Consider the following 22,953-nt stretch of genomic DNA (forward strand, 5'->3'; position numbering starts at 1 on the left):
ATCGAAGCATGGGTCATGTTTACCCACAGGAGAGAGAGAGTAAGAGAGATGGTGAAGAGTCTGGAGGCAGAGAGGCGACAGCACTCTGAAGGGTCACTCTATTTACGGGGAGAAGGAGAGATTGAGGGATATTGATGTGAGGAGGGAGGAGAAAGATGAAGGGAGACAGCTTGGGATGGAGACAGCCCCTCTGGCTATGAAAAGAAGAAGGGGTGATGAAGCAGAGGAATGAAGAGAAGGGGGAAGGAGTCACAGACAGAGGGGATATATGGAGGAAAAATATAATAGTTCGAGGGAAAAGAGAAGCTAAAACCCAATGAGAACATGAAGTCCACTGCACAGGGGGCAGTTATTTGATGTTTTAGAGAGATGCAGGGAACACCAGGGCTTCAGTCTGCAGCAAGCATTGTGTGGTTTTTTTTATCCAGATGAGGGAGTCTGCAGGAATGAAGTAGACTGAAAGACATGAGTGATTTATCTGTGAGTTAGAAAGGAGAAGTACAGACAGGAGGAAAAAGATGGTTACAAAGCAGGAGAAGCTTCTGTTCTGAGTTGAGATAGAGAGATATGGCTAGACAGAGCCCAGTCTCACGACAATTCGTGGAAGGTTTTGTCTGCAAAAAATCAGCCAGAGCTGTGCCTTGACTGTAAATCAGGGAAGTGGGCTCACCAGAGATGGATTTAATATTATCCAGACAACAATATTTTCATTCTGAGATTGAGCAAACACCTGAACCTGGCTACAGATCAACACTGAAAAATCAAAAGGTCTGAATAGAAAAAGTACCAAGAAAAGTACAACAAACAGTGAATGGCAAACAAATCATAATTTCATTTTCAATAAAGAACAATATAATTCCTGCAAAAACTTTAACCCTGTGATCCCACAAGCTCTGCGACACTAAAAGTAGAAGGTTGAGTCCCCTCAACCAGCTGCTTTGGCAATGCACAGCCTCACAGTAGCCCACATTCACTCTGGATTAACCACAGAAAAAGAAAAGTGCATTTAACATACAGCAACAGCATCTAAATATCTCAGTTATATGAGATTTTCTTTAACCCATTCTAATTTTCAGGGGCATCGAACTTGAGTGCATTGCTGAGATGCCCCTTTGTGGTCTTTGATGGACTGCTATGCTCACAGTATTTGTCCCTTTTGAAAATGCACGCTTCCAAACAGGTTAACAAAGTTCACCTAAGGACACGGGGAGCCTGATGGTGGTGTAAATCAAATAACTCTAAAAGGGTTTCTGGCAAAAAACAAAAACAAAAACAAAAAACCCCAAAGAATCCCAGCAACAGTTTTAGTATAAGAAACAACCTTATTGTTAGACCAGCACTTTTCAGCATGTGGCCTTCATCAGTATCATCATAAAATCTAATGGAAACAAGATTTTAAATAGAATAGTTGTGAGGCAGGAAACAAAGCAACCAACACCCAACTAAGGATGGGTTGGGCATATGGTCATGTGGCGATTAGTTGTACCAGGTTGGCAGAGAGAAAAGGGTACTACCCAGTAAAGGTTTAGTTAAATCTCATGAAGTATTTCATATTTATACACCAGATAAAGAGTGTATGAATGAGAGGTGGCCAGTGACCCCCTTGGCCTCCATTAGTAGGGTACACTTCACTACGTTGATATGGGTCAGACCACAGCCATCATCAAACCCGACCTTCATGTACACATTTACTATCTGTATCTTTCTCAGTTGGAAGGAAATCAGGTTGACAAAATCTGCCAATAGAAATAAAAACCTGCCAAAGTGTTTAAAACCACCTTTGTGCTGGCCCAGAGTGCATTTAGCCATAATGGCACCCACACACATGCACAAATTCACAAGGTGAAAACAATAATAAGCTGAGCAGATAATACCGAGAGACAGATTAAATGAATACTATAAGCAGCCAGAGACTGAGAGAGACATTACACACTGGCAATTGAGATTGTTCAAGATACACAAACCTGGCATCATGGAAACAAACCATCCAGAAAGAACGTGTCAGTTCTGCTATCTGAAACTCGTAAAGGCAGACTACAGCCTCTGTGAAGCCATACTTTTGCAAAATTATTTAACTAAATCTTACCACATGTTAAATTTTCTTTTTTTGTGCGCACAACTTATATTCCAGGTTCTTATATTTTGCCTCTAAACTTTGTGCAACATGCTTTGGCAATATTGCATTTAATTATGTCCAATAAAACTGATTCTGAGAGTAGATTTTTCTGCACACGCAGAGAGAGAATGTGATGCCCCGAGCGAGAACCAGATGAGTGAGAGAGATGGCAGTCAAAAAACTGCTGAGTCACTCCAATGGGAGGAAAATGGTGGTAATGAGGGTGAGTGAGGCAGCCAGGAGTGGGTGAGAGGAGATAAAGGAGACGAAGGGTGCTGAAGTGAGAGGGGAAAGTAAAAGGGGAATGAACAGATGTAGGATGGGAAGAATTAGAAACAAGGAAAGATGAAAAGAATGATGAAGGCAGGGGCAGGGTAAGGTCGTGATTTTGCTGTCATTAAGCAGAGCACATGGGTCATGCCTCATTTTCTCTCTTCAGATGATCCAGGCTTGAACCCCACCCGTTTCTTACCGATTCTGACAACTCAATGGAAACGGCCTCTAGAGTATGTGCATATGTGCACGTGCGTGTATGCACAAGTGTTAGTGGAACAAGAAAATAGATTGTTTTGGGCTGTCGTTCCCTTTTAAAATAATCCATTTGACCAGCATTTTCCAAACTGGTAAATGGACTAGTACTCATATAGCACTTTTCTGCTCTAGCTGAGCACTCAAAGCTCAAACCTTTTTACCGCAAGCCACAGTCACCCGTTCCTATAGCATGGCTTTTCTAACTATTGTGCACACACTCCAAAAGATGCATCAGGGACAATTTGTGACAGTGTCTTGCTGTTTCTGATGGTACTGTGTACTGACAGAATAGCATTGTTTTTCTGTTTCAAAATCATTATAATTTTTTAATTAGGTACAAAACTCGTGGTTAATATTAAAGTATAAGATATATGTAATTTTATACTTTTTTAATTTCAGCAAATTGCAACAAAAGACCCATGCATCATTCTGTCTCTACCTTTTCTTCTTTGTCTGTTCACTTCTACTGAAGATGCCACACATTCACTTTCCTTTAATTAAAAAAGGTTCAGTAGATTTCTGGAATATATGGCTACTATTGTTTTACCAACTCTAACTCAAATATGAGCAGATTTGTTGGGCGTTCTCAAAATAAATCACATTCCTATATTTGTATTTTGCGATGCATTTATATTTTGGAGCAACATAGAGATGCATGGCACAGTGGAAATAGCCATATGTGTGTTTGGATGACACAGTCAATTTTTAGCAGTCTCAGCTTGATTTTGGCTTTGTCTTATTGTGGGCTCTCTAAGTATTATATCGAGTCGTTGTTAATTCAACAAAGGCTACACTAAAATGCAGAAGCATGTGTGTAAACAATATATCCTTATGGCTTCCAAAGGAATTAAGAGGGTAAGCAGCAGTAAGGTGCTGATAATCAAATGCACTTGATTAAATGTTCATCAACAAGTGTGATCGCCTCTATTAAAAATTACACTTCTGGCAGTTTAAAGGTCATCATTCCACCTTAAGAACCTTAAGAGAGCTGTGCATAAAGGAATGGCTGCAAACCTCAATGAACTGGAGCAACATTGTAAAGAAGAGTGGACAAGAATTCTTCTGCAAGGATGTTACACATACTTTCTGTATGACTTTTTTTAACAAGCTTGTGAATCATGGGGTATTCTCTGATTTTCAGTCAGCAGTTCTTTATTTTGGCCTAGTTTTTGCTAAATAAATATGTCATGTGTAATGTGTCATGTGTTGTTCATTTTACACTCAACAAAAATATAAACGCAACACCTTTGTTACTGCTCCCATTCCCCATGGGATGGACGTAGAGACCTAAAATTCATTCCAGATACACAATATAACCATCCCTCCCAAACAGTGGTCACAAATCAGTCCAAATGTGTGGTAGTGGGCACATCTGCTATATTGAGATAATCCATCCCACCTCACAGGTGTGCCACATCAGGATGCTGATCTGACATCATGAGTAGTGCACAGGTGTACCTCAGACTGCCCACAACAAAAGGCCACCCTGGAATGTGCAGTTTTGTCTCACAGCAAAATGCCACAGATGCCACAAGCAATGAGGGAGCGTGCAATTGGCATGCTGACAGCAGGAATGTCAACCAGATCTGTCGCCCGTGCATTGAATGTTCATTTCTCAACCATAAGCCGTCTCCACAGGCGTTTCAGAGAATATGGCAGCACATCCAACCGGCCTCACAACCGCAGACCTCGTGTAACCACACCAGCCCAGGACCTCCACATCCAGGTTCACCTCCAAGATCGTCTGAGACCAGCCACCCAGACAGCTGCTGGAACAATTGGTTTGCACAACCAAACAATTTCTGCACAAACTGTCAGAAACCGTCTCAGGGACGCTCAACTGCATGCCCATCGTCCTCATCGGGGTCTTGACCTGACTCCAGCTCGTCGCCGTAACAGACTTGTGTGGGCAAATGCTCACATTCGATGGCGTCTGGCACGTTGGAGAGGTGTGCGCTTCACGGATGAATCATGGTTCACATTGTTCAGGGCAGTTGGCAGCTGAGAATGTCCCAGTTCTTGCATGGCCAGCATACTCACCGGACATGTCACCCATTGAGCATGTTCGGGATGTGCTTGACCGGCGTATACGACAGCGTGTACCAGTTCCCACGAATATCCAACAACCTCGCACAGCCATTGAAGTGGAGTGGACCAACATTCCACAGGCCACAATTGACAATCTGATAGACTCCATGCGACGATGTGTTGCACTGCATGAGGCAAATGGTGGTCACACCAGATACTGACCGGTTCTGGGTCCCCAGACCCCCAATAGTGCAAAAAACTGCACATTCCAGGGTGGCCTTTTGTTGTGGGCAGTCTGAGGTACACCTGTGCACTACTCATGATGTCAGATCAGCATCCTGATGTGGCACACCTGTGAGGTGGGATGGATTATCTCAATATAGCAGATGTGCCCACTACCACACATTTGGACTGATTTGTGACCACTGTTTGGGAGGGATGGTTATATTGTGTATCTGGAATGAATTTTAGGTCTCTACGTCCATCCCATGGGGAATGGGAGCAGTAACAAAGGTGTTGCGTTTATATTTTTGTTGAGTGTAGGTTGTTCTTTCGTAATCGTAAGACCTGGTAACGAGTAGGTATATTTTATGTGGTGTTGTTATATGTGTAGTTTTCTGACACCCACACACCTCTACCTTTTCACATCTGCTGCAAACATCATTGATCGGTGAACTGCTACTTTGCCCAAAGGAAAAGGCACGTTAAAGAAAAAGAGAGGAAAAGCCAAGTAAAATATGTGTGGATTTCAAAGAGAAGCTGAGATGGTATGTACTTTCAAATAAAGGGAAAACTTTCTGGACTCTGCGTAGCGTTCCTTGCAAACTAGTTTAATAGTACTGAGCTTCACTGTGCAACTACCAGGGTGGGACCTTAAATTCCACTGTTCAGTTAGATACTACTGAGGTAAGAAAAAATTCATTGCTGTTCATGAATTTACTTGGAGTCGCATTGTAAATGGATTAGCTTTATTTCAGCATGTCCTTCTTCTCAGATCACCACATTTTTCATCATACAAACGACACATTTCCATCCATACTAGTTCAGATGGTTTTTTTGCAAAAAAAAAAGGTTTTACAGCAACAATGTCAACTGACCTCATCTGTGTTAAAGTGACATCATAAAGTTGTCTTGACAGTTACAATTTAAATTTCTCCTAAAATGAAGAAATTTAAACCCAATAATTGGGTGACAAAAGGGTGGTGTCTCTGTTATCTGTCATCACCTGTCAAACCATCCATCATGTTGCAGTGATGCAATGGTGCACACTCGTTAAATTGCTGTTTCACTGAATGGTGGATTGGTGGGTCCTCTGACAAAGATTATAGACAGTATTAAACATACCACAAAATATTCTCTCCACAGCATGTACTTGCATTTCCACACTGACATTAAAGAACTCCTATTTCTATGTTTTCCAGTTGTCTGATCTTTAAGCCTGGTTAGTGTGAAATGCTATCATCCGTGTAATTGAATGTTCATATACTATACACCGGTGTTTTGCTATATCTTACAAGCAATTTATCTGGCAGAAAACCTGCAATCCCTCAGATACTTTGCATACTTTTATACTTACACATTCTATTTTGTGTGCATAGATGTGTTCACACTGACAAGTACAGCTGCACGCAGAGCACTAAGAGTAGCTGGATAGCGTACACGTGCATTGAAGTGTTACTACAGTGCTCTGAATGGACGCGTACATTCATTCATGTCATAGTTCTGAACTAAATACTACAATCAGTGATTTCAACACAGGACACTTAACCACTGCCAACAAATTAAAATGGCAACCTCACTGTGTTACTGAGGTGAATAAACAAGAGGTTAGATTTCATGCTGGATTGCCCTTCAGAGTTATGTAATGCTAAGCACTTTAATACACAGCAATCTTAGATGTAAACATATTTTGCAATTACTGTGAATGTCAATCAAATCTCTGAGAAACAGAGGATAAAAGTGTTTGCTCAAACTTTGATTAAATCTCATCTCGAAACAACCTCTGTAGAGCAAACATCAAAAGTTTCCTTTCACTGGATGATCTTTACTGCTGTCAAACCGGCTGCTTTTGTGAGTCAGTCATTTCAAAACTAATCAAATTACGGCTACTCTTCTTCATCATAAATACATGGGCACTAAATCAGTTACAAATGTATAATTAAAAAAAAACAAGTCACTCAAGTTCATTCCACCTGATTAAAATATAAACAAATATGCCTTACTCGGGATCCCAGAATGTAAACATGCCAAGCCTTAATACTGCACTATAGTTTGGCTCAGAACAAGTTCTGGAGCAATGCATTTCATCCATCTATTTTCCCAAGTGATGTTGACTCCGTCATTTCATATTAGCTTTCTAATCTTATTTTAATTCTCAAAATATCTTTGTGTGTTTGTTCCTTTTGGACAACAACTCCAATCAGGAATTGAGCAACCAAACTTTTCACATTTTTCTTGCAGGGTCTTGTCTATATCAGACATCATAATGTCAGCTTTAATGACCTGTTTTAACATTTAAAAATCTATAGCAGCAAATTATTAAACAATAACATCTAATTTATAACCACAAAATTGCCATCAATTGTATATTGTGATGCCATCAGGTTACCGGGCAACTACCTACTAACCAAAATCATCAGCTTGTGTTGACTGTGATTAGCGACGCACAATGCTGCATACTAACAGATATAACAAGAACCTGCAGAGAAAAAGTAGTTGAGGATAATGAATGTCTGTAAAACAACCTTAATCTGTTTTTTAACCTGATCCATTTGCAGATATAAATGATAAGAATCCATTTTAAAAACAAAGTACACTCATTGTTAATAAGCAAATCACATGTTTGGGGTCAGGTCTGCATAATGAAGAACTGATTTGAAGTTTCTGTCTTAAAAAGTGCTTTCTTTCACGAATTTGTATAATTAAAGTTTTTAAAAAATAAATCTGATTCAAAAAGAAAAATAAATCCAAGCTATGAATAAATAAATAATATGATCTAAGATCAATCTTCACTTTTTTCTCAGAAATCATAGGTACCAGATATGAAAAGGAGACAACATGAGCTTTATTTGTAATTGCATTACATTTAGCAGATTACCAACAGCTTACATTTAATATGTAGCAAATTATAAAGTGTTAACACAAAAAATGAAATTAAATGCAAAAAACTTAACACTTTACGATGCTGATCTCTTCAGCTTCTGCTCTTCTGTTTCCAATTCCTCTGATGTTTTGAACAAATCTCACTGGGAGATGCAAGCACACTTTTTTTATTAGTTTAGTGGAGTAATGCTTACCGTTTGCCCAATCTTTTTTATTTAATATTAGATTCAATAAAAATTCGATTAACTTGCGGCTTCAACAAACACAAAGAAAACAAAACAACAACAACAACAAAAAAGCTACTCTATCACTGAAAATTGATCATTTCAAAAACCTGGAGCTGATAGCAGCCTTTGGCCCAATTCCTATTGCTACTGGCATTATTTGCATACAAGCGAACACACTTTTCTGTTTGTCTGCATTTGTAAAAGGTGAAAAACAATCGGAAGAGGAAATATTGATATGGATATCCGAAGACCTGAAAAATTGCCCGCTGCCCTTGAGACTAAGTGAGCACGCTAGCCAGTGTAAAGTACCACCAGGAAGTACAAGGAATATAAATCAATTGATTTCTCTCTTCTTCTTCTTTTTAAACTTTAAACCTGAAATGACTTGAAATGCAGTGACTATAGAACAATATTTATTAACTTGTAAGAAGATTATACAAGTATAATATGCTTAAGTGTAAGTGTGTTTCCTGCCTTATTTCAGTTTCAGGGTTACATTTCTTAAGACAGAAGTGACTGAGGTCAAAGAGTAGATTTAGCTCATCATCCAGATGTTAAGGTCCCAAAAGCAGATCCTACAGCAGTGATATATGTTTTGAATTTTCCCAACTTGAAATGTTTAGGAACACTTGATCTGTGCAGCATATTGAAGTTGGCAGCAGACAGTGAATCTGAATCAGTCTGGTAAGCAGAGTTGGCAGGCTGACTCCTTTGTTTGTCTGTCTGTCTAAATATGAAGAAATCGCTTTAGGAGATATTTACGCTCCCCTGTTTTCCTCCTTCTTCGTCTTTCAAGGTCCTGCTGCTTTTATCCCCTTCCCAACCCCCTATTTTCTCTTTAACTGTGCATTCTGTTTTTATTTTATCCCCTCCTCATTCATTTGTTAGTTTATTTCGTAAGTGGATTCTTCCTTTTTTCCATACTTTCTTTTACCCTATATCATCTGTCCTTAATCTCCTTTGGCTATAAGCATGTGATGTTCTACGAGAGGTATGCTAATCTACAAAAAGAAACTTTTTAGGATGATCTGCAAAAGCATCTCGACATGGCACGATAACCCTATTTTGTAGCATCACACTAATTTCCTGTAGCTTGGGTTGGGCTAACCTATTTAGTTTTAATTCATGAAAGGTTTTGGCTTGTGATTATATTTTGGCAGTAAATCATGGTCATGAACCAAATCTTTGTGGGGGACATATGGCGCTCATCGGATAAGAGAGAAATGATTTAAAGTTTGTATTTATACAACTGCAATCAGTCTTATGGTGCATAACGTGCACAGAGCAAGAAAGACGAAACATTTTGACAATTATTTAACACATCCAGTCATTTCTAATCATCAATCTCATCCCTTGCCCTTTCACATAGTCTCATGTCGGACACGAACATGTAGCTTTTTCGCACACATCACTCCGATTGCGCACCCATGCATAAACATCACACTTACACAAACACCACCCACCAGTCGTCGGTTTGTGAGTCAGAAAGCCTCAGGTTTGCTGACTCACAAACCTCTCCTGTTGAATATCTCGTGGCATTGCCTATGCATGTGTATGCATGTCTGCCACCCAGACATGCATACACAGATGGACACATATACACACGAGTAGTCTCCTTTTGCACAAAATCACAGAGATCACAGTTTAACATGGGCACATGTAAAGCATGATTTAGCATCCACTGAGTTATTATTCATATTAATTTATTGCATACTGATACACATGCACAGTTAAAGGCGTATTTATGCCTGAACAAATTTAGGCATAGATGCAAGGCCATGTGTGGAGACACACTGATACAAAAATGTTTTTGATTTTTCACGCTAGTATGGATAACAGTGTGTTTTGTAGATCTAATGCAGGGATATTTCTTGTTATTATTATGAAAGCTTTAAGCTCACTATTTACACTATGTTCTGTTTTTTTCTTGTTATTGCATATTTTTTCATTGTCTTCATTCTGTGTATAATTTGTTCCTCACATTTACCCCGCCTTCCTCCTGCCCTCTCTATCCTTCCTGTACAATTACCTGCTCGGCACTAGAATAGAATAGAATAGAATAGCCTTCATTGTCATTGTACAGAGTACAACGAAATTGGAGTGCCACTCCCTTGGTGCAAGTTTCAATAATAAATATAAATGTAAAATATAAAAAGTACAACAAAACAATCCTAAGTACTCAAACACTAATGTGTTTCACCTGTGTCTAATTGCATCATTGTGTATTTAAGCAGCATATGCTGCCTTAGTTTTCTGCCAGATTGTTGATTGCAGTCAGTGGTCCAGCAGTGTTCACATAGTTTTCTAGTTTGTTTTTGCTGTAGGTCAGTTACCTGGTTTTGCCTCAGCTTTCTCAATTTGCAGAGCCTTCTCTGTTTACTTTATTACTACCTGTGTAACTGATCTTTTTGCTTCGGCGAAGACTTTTAGCCATGCCTTGTCTCTGAAGTTGTGGATTTTGGTTCTTATTCGAAGTCATTGTGGTGAGGCTGTACCGCCAACTGAGTCCACCACTTTGGTGCAGATTGAAATATCTCAAAAAGCACAGCCTTAGATGATTGTCATGAAATTTTAAAGCACCAACTTTTTTTATTTGTTCTGTTTTTTTCACTTCCACCACGAGGCAAGCATCTCTGCTTTTTATGCTGATATTGGAAGCGCCATAAAAACCTGGTTTAGCTTTCATGTTTCGCTCACATTCTTGCATTCCTTCTTTACTGAATCTGGCAAGTCCCTACTAACTTACTCTGGCACCACCACCTGGTCAAAAATGTTTTTCCAATTCTACATTAAAAAAAAACTGGTGATATTCCTCCTCCTCCTTTTTTTGTTTCTTACAAGTGCTAGCTGTGAATGCTAGCATGTTAGCTTGTGCGCCTAATGTCTTGGCTGTGTCTGAAATCATTCAGTCATTCAATACTCTGTGCTCTCCAGGCAGAGGATTATAAATTAGGCTTGGCATGAAAATGAATGAATTTTATTTGGCTTATTTTTTCTGCACTATTAATAATATAATTGCTGTCACATAATTAAAATGTGAAAGATGAATACTGGTTCAATATGAAGTAATTACAAACACACACTTTTGTGCGTAAGCATATTTTTCCAAATAAATAAACTCCTTGTGGTAGTTATTGTTGTGAAATGTGTTCTTAATCCTGCTTGACAGGCTGCCATTTCTTCTTGATGACACTGCATCACTGATTAGACACCATGGGTGAACTATGCAGGCGTATACTTACTATACTGTCTATCACTATATATTTAGCAAGACATGACAACATTGTACATTCACTATAGAATACATTAACTGTGAGGAACGCCTTACTCTGCGCAATGTTCTGGCTTACACATGGCTGTGCGCTGATCGTATGCAGAGCCTACACCAAGCTTTGCAGACCGTTGTTTACCTGTTGTAGCTGTTTACAGGAGGTGGTGTCACAAACAACCGGTCTGTGGGCTGTTCCTGCTTGTGCAGTTATTAGTCTTTCAGCCAGCCTTGGAAATATACAAGATTCAAAGAGCTGAAGTGAAACTGAGTCTCAAATACAATGAAAAGGATGGGCTGTGGCCACTCTTGTGCTCTTCATGCTGGGTTTTTGTTTTTGTTTTTAATATTATGTCTGTAATGTATTTTTTAAGCTACCAACTCTTCAACCAATCCATTTTCCAACTATGCACAGCATCATCCACAATGAGTTACACGCTGTACATCTGAGTCGGTTGAGTAGGTTGAATGTCCACTCTGCAGATACCCACACAAAATAAAACACAGTACCATAAATGCCCGCTTTTGAAGTCTGGTCTGCTCTACACAGGATGTATGCACGCATGACTCTGACTTTAGCTGATTTCCATTTTGGGCATGCATTCTTTTTTTAATTCAGATTTTCACAAGCAGAAAATATTTTCATATAGAACGAGAAGGGTACCTTGATATGGTTTCCTAAATTACAAGCAATATACACTCATTACTGACATTAAACACATGGGAAACAAAGATAAGCCCAGCAAAGATCACAGATTAAACACAGGATCCGGGCTGGTTTTCTTCATATCATATACTGATTACATGCATGCTCATACATAAATGCAAACACACAGGAGTAATCTGTATTTTTAATCAAGTTCATAAAACAGAATTGCTTGCTTGTATTTTCTATGCAGACATCCAGTTCCCTGCAAATCATACTCTACTTCAGCTGCAAACACTTACAAGCATCTTTTATTATATTATATGTTCCATAAGATGTATAAGTCACTGCGTTTCTGCAGTGCAGTAGAGCCTGTCAGTTCAGTAAAGTATTGCAACATTTAAGCTAAGACAGACACGAGGGAACGAAGGTATATTTGGCATATCTGAAGCTCTCTCTGTAAGTCATTGTGCAGAGAAGAGCATTACTTCATTGACTTTAATAGAAACGTAGGCTGTGACACAGACTAGGGAATAAGAAGACATCACCATAACTGGGGATTGATATTATCCAGCCTTTATTGTGAGTCTGAAATGGCACTGCCTGTCTTTCTATCCTCTGACTCTTTCTCTTGTCTCCCTCTATTCTGCCTCTCACCCTGACTTACATCCCAAAAGAAGAGATTACATTAGAAAGACCTCCTTTCTTGTCTTTCAGTAGAGAAGTGCATAATTACTGTGTCTGGGCCTGTGCCAGAGTTCTTCAGTCCTTATTGTGATTTTAAGAAACCTAATTTTCACAGCTTCACTGCCACACTTTGGTTGAAAAATAAAACGGTGCTGTTGAGCTCTCACAAAATGGTATTAAGTCAAATTACCGAGGGTATAATAGAACAAGGGTTTGCTGTGTTTAATATAAAGATACCTGACTGTTGTTGTATAAGACACAGCCCTATGAAGAAGTGTCCTGAACTAAACTGTAGTGTGAAGAGTGAATAATTAGCTGCAACCTTGAAAAAATGTTTTAACCAGAGAGAACCTTTCCAAAAAAATTTCGACACTTCAAGGTTTTTTTTAACCATTTTCTCTGATCTGATATTATCTAGGGAAGTGTAAAAGAAAAGGCTAGAGTTTGAAGGTTTCTATAGGGCATCGGGCAAATGGTACAGTAAAACTGCTGTGTTACAAGCCCCCTGCTTCCCCAGGGCTGTGTATTATTATGGCTCCCTGATACTAACCAGTCCTCTGTGTGCCACAAAGTCTTTTATTGCTCCCACGCAGAGATTTCGCTTTCATCTTTTATTATGGTTTCTTCTCCTCATAGATATTCCTTTTTTAGTTTTTCTCTTATCTGTCTGTTCTTATCTCTGAGTCTTTCAGTCTCTCTCTCCCTCAGCACACACACACAGACACACACCTATACACACACACAGACACAAAAACATAAAACATAGTCGGAGCAAAAATATCCTCCCTAATGAGAAATAACAATATTCAGGTCTAGTTGATACATATAACAACACACATCAACAGGCGCCTCGACTCGCAGTTCTGATATATCATTCCCCCCCCCCCCCCACACACACACACACACGAGATAAGACATGCCCTTAGAGGTCTGCAGCTTATGATAATGTCTGTCTCCTCCAATTAGACACTTCTATCTGTGTAATGTTTTCCACACTCCTTGCACTTTTTCCTCTTTCGTCTGCCCCGTTTTTTCGCCCCTATAATTGTCTCTCTATTCAGTCTCTTGAAGGCCTACTATCAGCCTGTAACCTGCTGCTGACGCAAAACAGATGTTTCTCCATTGCCTCCTTCCTCCCCCTATCTCTTCCTGCTTCTCCACTTCTCTGTCCTTTCACTTAATCCTCATCCACCTTCCTTTCTCAGCACTGTATTTTCTTCCTCTGCCCCTTGCCCCCAGTTTGCCTTCTAGTCCTATTTTGTCTTGTTTATGTCTCACGGTCCACATTTCCACAATTCCCCCCTTTCTCTACATCTGTTTGATGTGATAGCACTAGCAGTATAATGAATTCCAGAGGTCTAAGTGTTCAGACAAGTAGTGTTTGACTGTCTTTGTCAGCAGTGTCTTTCATGAACAAACACTCTCATGAATTAGTGCTGTAGTTGTTGTTGTTTTTTGTTTTTTTTGGGGGGGGGGGGCTTTTTAGCCTTTATTACGACAGGACAGTGGACAGTAAAGCTGTGAGCGACAGTAGAGGAAAAAAAAATGCAACAAATAGCCCAGCACATGCGCAATTCCCCACAACAGTGCTACAGCATATGGGTCACCAAGCTCAACCTGGTGAGCCACACTGGCACCAAGTGCTGTAGGAAATGCATTTGTAAAGATACACCATGAATTATTATTATATTTCTTTTTATTATGAACAGATATAAGTCATAACAATATCAATTTCAAGACAAGCATCAATTCTGCCAACTGTCCACATCCATCTTACTTGCATTCATTTACATTGTCTAATCATTATTGTTTTCTGCTCCGAAGAATCCTCTGACACAGTCTCATAAATCACCCATGTTTGTTTCACATGTAGTGACTTACATCTGTCTATTTATTGGCTTTGCTAATCCTCCTCATATTTGTCTCCTTATTCTTGCATTCCTTTATTCCCCCTTTTTTTCAATCCTCTTATTTTCCGCTAATCTTTTCCATCCCCGATCACCTAAGGCAAGCTCACCTGCTGCTGAATTGAGAGAGCCTCATTATCTCAGACACCTGATGAGCGTGTGCTAGTTTTCGTGTGCAGCTGTGCATTTCTGTGTGTCTTGGGTGGCGAGGTACAAAGTGAATAGCGTGGGTTCAACTTGTCATCCGGAAAAAAAAAAACGGTCATCTCTACAAATTATGTTGATAATTACAGCATGCGCCAAACCAAGAGCTTAATGTGTATGTGTGTGCATGTGTGTGGGTGGGTGGGTGTTTTTGCAACAAGGGGTGTAAGCAGCATTTCCACAATATTACATTTTTAAGTACTAAATCAGCAGTTCTCCAGCCATGAATCAACCTAGAGTGTGTTGCATGGTTGTTTCTATGGGCTCTCCCACACCACAAGAGCATCTGTTTGTTTGAAAGAGTCCCTTTCCCAGCGTGACACAGAATTTATCATATCTGGTGAAAGTTTATGTTTTCTCTTCTAAATTGCTGAGTTATATTGACAATGGAAACACTCCCTTCTGCAATATTCCCAGGCACCCGCCTTAATCAGTTTACTGCAGAGAAACTGAGGTCTTTCACAGGGCTGAGATATGACACAGCGAGCCAAGCAGTGACACTTATTGATTCAAACTGGTTTACTTCACAAAGAAAATAATAAATAATCTGTATTTATAACATCTCACTGACCCGTATTTTTCCAGACTATTCTTTTTGTTGTGTTTATCTAATTCTGTGCTGTAAATCTGTGTTGTTTTAGTCGATTGTGATCATTTCATCACCAAATATGCAACGCTACAGCAGAACAATGGCACGCCACCATTCCCAAATGGTGTGCCATGAGGCAAGTCCAGGTGGGCCGTGGGATTTTGTAACAATAGTGCATTATTATTACAATATACAACTGAAACACAAGAAGGGAGAAAAAAACTGCAGCCTGGTCATAGGTTCATATGCCAAAAATATTCTATCAAAAGTGTCTTTGTCTGAAAATACAATCAAAACAAGACAGATGGTATAGGGACTTGAAAAGCAGTACTACTTGTCAGATCAATTATTGTTTAGTAGCATATAACTTAATAAATGTAGATCTTTTGGTTGGCGACATTGTGCCAAACCAGGATTTTAATCAAATTTAATTGAATATTGACCAAGTAAACAAAACCACAAAGGCGGATGCAAAATGGTGGGCTTGATACTTCCAAAAGAACATGGTCAAAAAAAAAAGTTTAAGGGCACTCTATGCAGTCCTGTGAAATACTACAAGTACTATTTTTTGCTTCTGGAGGAATTCATAGGAATTAAGAGGGTCAGTTCTGCTGCTGATCAAATGCACTTGATAAATAGATTATCAGCAAGTGTGACCAACTCTATGAAAGTAGAAGTTTCCAGCAGTCTGCTGGTCTGTAGCATTCGAGTGCATGTTAACACATTGTCAAAATCTTCCCCTGAGTGGACATCCCTTGAAATTCAAGCCAAGATCAGACTGTGAAACTGCAAAAAAACAAAACTCTAGAGCTGTCTCTCAAACTCTACACACCTCAGATAGCTATGTGCTAAAGCTTGTAACAGTCCAATTACAAAAAGAGTGTGTCCTACAAGAAAAGGTTGCCTAGGGAAAGCAGCTTCTTTCTAAAACAAATGAGACCAAAGTGGAGATGTTTGGCACAGTATAACAGCACAAACACCTCATGCAAGCTGACAAGCAGAGTTGTGGAGGAGTCATGATTTGGGTTTGCTTTGCAGCCACAAGACATGAGTGCTCTGTGATTATGAGCTTGTTTGTATACCACAGTATCCTGGAGTGAAATGTTAGGCCATCTGTGTGACAGGAAAATGATCCCAAGCACAGAATGGCTGAAAAAAAAGCAAATAATTAAGGTGCTGCAATGGTCTCAACCTGTCTAGAGTTCTGTGTTGGGGCCTTAAGAGAGCTTCGCAAAAACGAAATCTTGTAAACACCAGTGAATGAACGAAAGTTGTAAAGAAGAGTGGGCCAAAGTTCCTCCAAAATAAACACTCATCCCAAGTTTGCCTTGCATCCCAAGCACTTTTGTGGGCAGGACAAACTATTTATTTCAGTTATTTTATTATTAATTTACAAAATTACAATTAAATCCTTAAAATAAAACAATCAAATAAGCACATAATAGCACTCTCAAAAGTATGCGGCTCATATTTTCAACTAACCATACTCTTCTGTATAGCAAATTTCCTTCCTTCACAGTAACATTAATAAAAAGCACTGATAACCAGTGTCAATATTGACTCTGGCCCTAGTATTACTTACATTTTGGAATTTTGTCCCTCTAATGGACACATCTTATCTGCATACTAAAGATCATCGGATTTCCATAAAAATAAAATAAATGTCCTAATGCGCTGCTCTAAATATCAGGCCTTAATACACAAAACACAGTGGGAGGAAGGTTGGGCTATTGAAATGATTATTGTTTTTAGCTTTTTTCCAGAACTGGACTTCAGCATTGCATGAAGAGAAAAATAAATAATGTGGGTAAGCCTGAATTGCCCTTTAGGGTCTAAATATTAAAAACTAGCGGTCATATTACAAGATTAGTTTTGAGAGCTGAAAACAGTCTCTAGCCCTCTGTTGAGCAGATGCATCATTATCTGTTTTCTCAGCTTGTTTTGTTAGTTTTGTATTTAGCCGCTGGTCTTTCGGGAGTCTGACCTGAACTGCATAAACAGAGCAATAAACCAATAATTAATTCAAAGAATAAATAAAGAAATTCAGTTCAGGTCTGGTGATTTACTGAACCTGAGCTCAGTTGTCTTGGCAACATGTTGATCAAAAAGTAGACAAAGATCAAAGGTGTAACAGCAGGTCCGGCGATCCCCGAGCCTCTCCACGTGCATAGGTGTTTATGGCCGAGACAACAAATACAAAACTACTATAGCTGGCAAGCTAACATCTTGCATGAAACCTCTGCTAATGCTGGTGAGTATGGGTGAATGGGTGAGGCACTTTTTACAAGTGTTAAGGGTAAAGGGCGTTACAAAAAAGCAAAGCATTTACCATTTTGTGGTTTGCACCTGACCAAAATTTGCATGTGTAAGCGCAAAATACTGCAGAATTACTGGGCCCTTGTGGATGTGCTTGTTTGTGTGTGTTTCGTGCAGTGATCCAGTTTTCAGTAAAAGTAGGCCAGCCAGTTAGTCCATGAGTAAGCTTTTCTCTTGAGAAAGGAGCCTCCCTGAGATGACAGCATCATTAACAGCTGACCAACACACCCTACCAGTCAGACGCTCTCATTTTTGCATCGGCTTACACGTGACAGTCATATCACATATACTCTACAAAACCATTCAAACACACACAAACACACATGTACAGCTGCTGTGTGTGCTGTAATACACCCAAAGTCCGGCTTCAGCATTAGCGCATGATGGATACTGTAACTGTTTGTCTCCATGGTGTAAAAATATGATGCTGAGGTCACTGGCTCTCAGTTGAATTCAAATGAATGCTGACATGAACCGTCCTGAACTCTGTGTTACAGTCCAGCACCTCAGTTTCATTCTGAACGGATTATTTTTCTTTTGGGCTTGTCTGATTTCTCCCTTAAGTATGATTTACATATTTGAGACACTTACTTTCAAAGGTAAGATAAAATTTAAGCATCAACAGCAATGAAATTGACATTCATATGCAATACAGATGTAATGACCCAGTTTCAGGAGGTGTTGCGATAACATACCAAGGGCAAAGTCCTGAATCATGTAATAGCATTTAGTCTTTATTTAACACATATTGAAACTCCACTGCAGTACAACAAATGGGGCGGCTCATGGGCTTAATATTTGAATTCAGATGTTTTCAGTTTCATCGCCTCAGGTGTAGAAAATCAAACATCTAGCCATTCAGTCGGCATTAATAAACATTTGTGAGAGAATGGGTGATTCTTAAGAGCTCACAGAATTCAAGCGTGTTATTATAATAGGATGCCACCATTGCAACAGGTTGTAAATGGAGCTGTAAGTGGTATTATTGCCAAAGCAATATAGCATTTAGGAATCACAGCAATTCAGCCACAAAAATGGCAGATGACATAAAGTTACAGAAAAGGATTCCTGAGTGTTGAAATAAATCCCCAGTGCGCTGCTGATTCAATAACTGCTGAGGTCCAAACCCCCCTGACATTAACATCAGTGCAAAAACTGTGTGTCGGTAGCTTCAAGGCATGGGTTTCTATGGTTGAGCTGCTCCTGTAGGTGTAATTAGTATGTGGCCTGATGGTTTTGTCCATTTGCCATATGTCCATTATCTTTAGGATATTAAAGCATAGAAATTTAAGAAATAACTACAAAATATTAAATGCTATGACATTTTAGCTCAATAAAGTGATGGATAAAAGCTATAAAGTCGATTCTTAAACGTAGGTATTTTGGAGGAAACGGGAGGGCTTAATAAGCCAAAAGAGAATGAGTATAACATTTTTTGGTTGTATGTGGTATGTGGGATGATGCAGTGCAGATGTAGGTTCAGTGTTTTCAGATGAAGTGTTTAAAAGGCAGCATAACTCTGCATGAATTAAATGTGTTTCAATTGAGCAACACTGAGAACACATGGCCTTGGACCTTGCTAAGCTCTTTGATGGGCTTGGCTGGATGAATTATTTCTCAGCTGCTTTCAGAAGAATCACAGTCATGTTGGTGTGCTGCTTCTTCTGAAGTCGCATCAGTGCTGTTAGAAAGGGAGTAAAGTTTTTTAGATGTAATACTGCCAGTGGGTCAAAACACTCAAGGACTTTATTTGAATCATAATTTTCTGCTTTATTAAGAATCATTTTTCCTCAGTGCTAAAGTCACAGAGGAATTAAACAAAACTGCTAAAATGGGTCAGGTATGCAGTGAAGTCACATCCCATTATTTTTCACAGCTTTTGGGCTGGTCACTCTTTCTGAGAATGTCTTTTCGACTCAACAGAAACATACGGCCAAGAAAACTGTGGATGCGGACAGAGTGTTTGTTAACACTAGCATGAGTTGCTAATGGGCCCAAGCGCTATTGTAAACAGAGCCTGCTGTACGAAGTGATACTTCACTGTGTGAAGTATGTGTGACTAGACGTATGTTTTGAGTGTATTCTGCTGACAGAGGTACTTCTTATGAGTCAATATCATTATTTAAACAGCTGGTGAAATAATAATATTTTGCAATCTCTCAATCTCGGTATTTTGTAATCTCATACGTTTATAAGCTCTATGCGCTCAAAATCTGAAAATTTCTGGTCGTAACCCTCATATTCTAAGTCACCATCTGTGTTCCTATTAAGTCACGTCTATGAAATCTATCAGACAACAGCTGACTGAAGCACAAATTACAAAATCAAAGTCAAGTTCCAGATAATTGCTACAGTACACCTCCTCCCACACACTTCAGCTTAATCTCTCTTTTCCATCAGCTCATTACTGCACAGGTGGATCCTTAGTAAAATAGTCATCCTGCTGGCTTATTAAATGCAGGCGGATATGAGTCATACCCAATGGAAAACCTACTATATATGAATGACAGATTATAGGCACTCCAATTTACACATGAAATAACAGATAATAAGTGTAGATAGAGTCATATATGATTAGATGAGCTGCCCTTTTAACATAACATTACAGAGAGCTCATCTAGCTCTCATCAAGCTGAATTAATGTAAAAAAAGAAAAAAAAAGCAATCACTCATCCAAAGCCACAGGGTGAAGTTGTCATGTGCAAAGCGACGCTTTTCTCAAGTGCTCTTCCATGTAGGAATAATTTTCCAATTATTTCCAGTTATATAATCATTATTGCTTTGAAACGAAAGACTTCAGAACATTTTCATACATTCATATCATTATTATTTCCTTTAGAGCGGCAAAATTAAGGGGAAAAAATGGAAAAACACATTCGTGATGGGCAGCCTAATGAGGCGTCGAAACAAAATGTGTTTTTCACTCCAATGTGTATTGTTGTTCTAAAGCAACATTAAAGACAGGAAAGTAATGAAGCTGTCTGAGGCCTCTCAGTGGGTGGTGTAATGCAGCCGTTTCGTTACTGATTACAAGTTGTGTAGCAGAGTAGATTCTGAGTCTGAAATATCTTCCGCATGTGGTTCAGATAAGTGACTCCCCTTCACGGTGAGAAAAACCCTTCAGAGAAGGAGCCTTTACTCATTAAAAGGAAAAGTTTTTCTTTGTGAGAGTGTTTTCCATTAATCAAACACATGCACACACACACACACACACACAATGAGAAATAGGAACGCAGAAACAGATGACTAGCTGTTGTCTGTCTTTTCACTGTGATTCAAACATGAAAGCTGGGTGGACCATGACATGCGTCTTGTCAGTATGCCAGACTCAGCTGGCATGACGAATTTGTGATGACACCATCCACGTGAATATGTAAAATGTGAGCAGATGTAGCAGCAATGAGTGGTTCTGCATTACAAAGTGTTCTGTGTACGTTTGAATTTCCCAGGTAGTACAGCAGTGGGAGTGTGAGGGGTTCAATATTGATGCCTATAAAGTGTGTTTTAGTTAGTAGTTGATGATTGTTTCATTAACATTGATGGGGCTGAGATATTATCCCTATGATGCTATTAGCATAAATAAAACACGAGAAATTGTCATCATAAATTGCAGTTGCAGTTGATCAGATCAGCCTCGCATCTGAGGAACATGCACAGACAGTTGTAGTAATGATGCTACTGCAGGCATGCTGTTAAATGACAACATTACAGTTCTTCTCGTCAGGATTGCGTGCATTTCAATCCAGTCGAGAGCTTTGTAGCCACACTGTAATCTTGTCATTTCAGAGAATAAAGTGCAACTAAAATAGATCCAAAATAGAATGCCTTGGTGATGCTTAATTAGTTAGTTATATGCTTGTATGTTTGCAATTGCACAAAAAGAGATTGGCAGTAAATTATTTGCTAAAAGGGACCACAAACATGGAACCATTAAGTAAAAGTGCCACAGTGGATGGAAATTCTCCAGCATCATAAAGAAGATAATTCAAAACATGTTTCGCAGAAAACAACTGGCTTCTTCAGTACTGGAGCTCAAAACAAAATTCTATTGTTGGTCCTTTTCCCTTTATTTTTCTCTAGACACAGAACTCAAACCAAACTCCCCAAGTTATTGGGTGGTGCGTTGCAATGATTCTAATCAGTGGTGCCTTTGATCAGTGGACTAATTCACATCAATAAGCTTCAGCTTCGCATTGTTTGAAACATTTCTCTTCAATTATTCAGCAGCTCTGATTTTCTCAGGTCTGACTAATAGTATCGACAAGTTTGGGCTGATTGTATTCATTTGGACTAAATGGTCTAATCACAGAGCATTAAGGCTACGGCTAAAAAAAAAAAAAAGAAAAGGAAAAGAAAAGAAAAAGAGAGGAAAAAACATTTGGAACTTTTTAAAGGCTAAAAACTCTTTTCAGATAAAGCTGGACTTGATTTAACTCGTAACCACGGCTTAACAATCCTGTGTCATGAAAAATAAGATATATAAAAAAAATTTGCCCTGGGCCAACTGGTGGACTATGTAGGAGTGCTAAAGTAACCAAATGGGGTTGCCTTAGTCTCAAGGGCTAGGGATAGTGCTAGACTGTGTTACATGTCCTGTGCTGTGACTTTACACTTGCTAAATTATATAAATTAAAAATGGCAACATGCAAGTAAAAAAAAACAAAACCTTTTTCAATCTGTGGTTTGGGAGTGGCGTTGATATAAACCTTTGCCTCACAGCACGATGCAAAACAGAAACGCAGAAGAGGTGCACAGCTGAAAAAGGTGAAAATAGTCTAAATACTGTAAGTATGGTGTGAACGCTGTGTTGACAGCCCAGAGAAAAAAAACATGCAGTAATTACTTGGTGCAGCATTTTCGTCAGTTTTGGCATTGGCAGTAGTTCAGAGGTATTTTGCTCGCACTCCTTCGCTTTCCCTTACTCTAGCTGCCTGCCAATAACTTTTTTTTATACTAATGGCCAATATAGTGCACCGTCACACTGCTCGTATATACAGTACATAAGGTCAGGATTAATCAAAAGTATTCATCGCCTATTTACTGGACTCCCAGTGTAAACAGCAGGTGTGAGCTCATGCATGGTGGCGTGTGGAGCTGCTCTGCAGGCTGTTGGGAGTTTTATTGCATTTCCCAGAGAGGCGAATATGATGTCATCAACATGTGTCTCATCTACTGTTAAGACCCCATTTCCTCGTCTGACAGCTGAGCCACGGATAAGGAGTTTCTGTTCTCATCATACACTCAAGGAAAAGTTTCCTTCTGCGCTCCCACCCTCCCACGAGGTGTTTTCTTTTTTCCTTCTAACTCCAAAAACTAGCACTCGCTCTTTGTC

Source organism: Aulonocara stuartgranti (assembly GCF_965226115.1).
Source record: "Aulonocara stuartgranti genome assembly, chromosome: 16".
Classification (NCBI taxonomy): Eukaryota; Metazoa; Chordata; class Actinopteri; order Cichliformes; family Cichlidae; genus Aulonocara; species Aulonocara stuartgranti.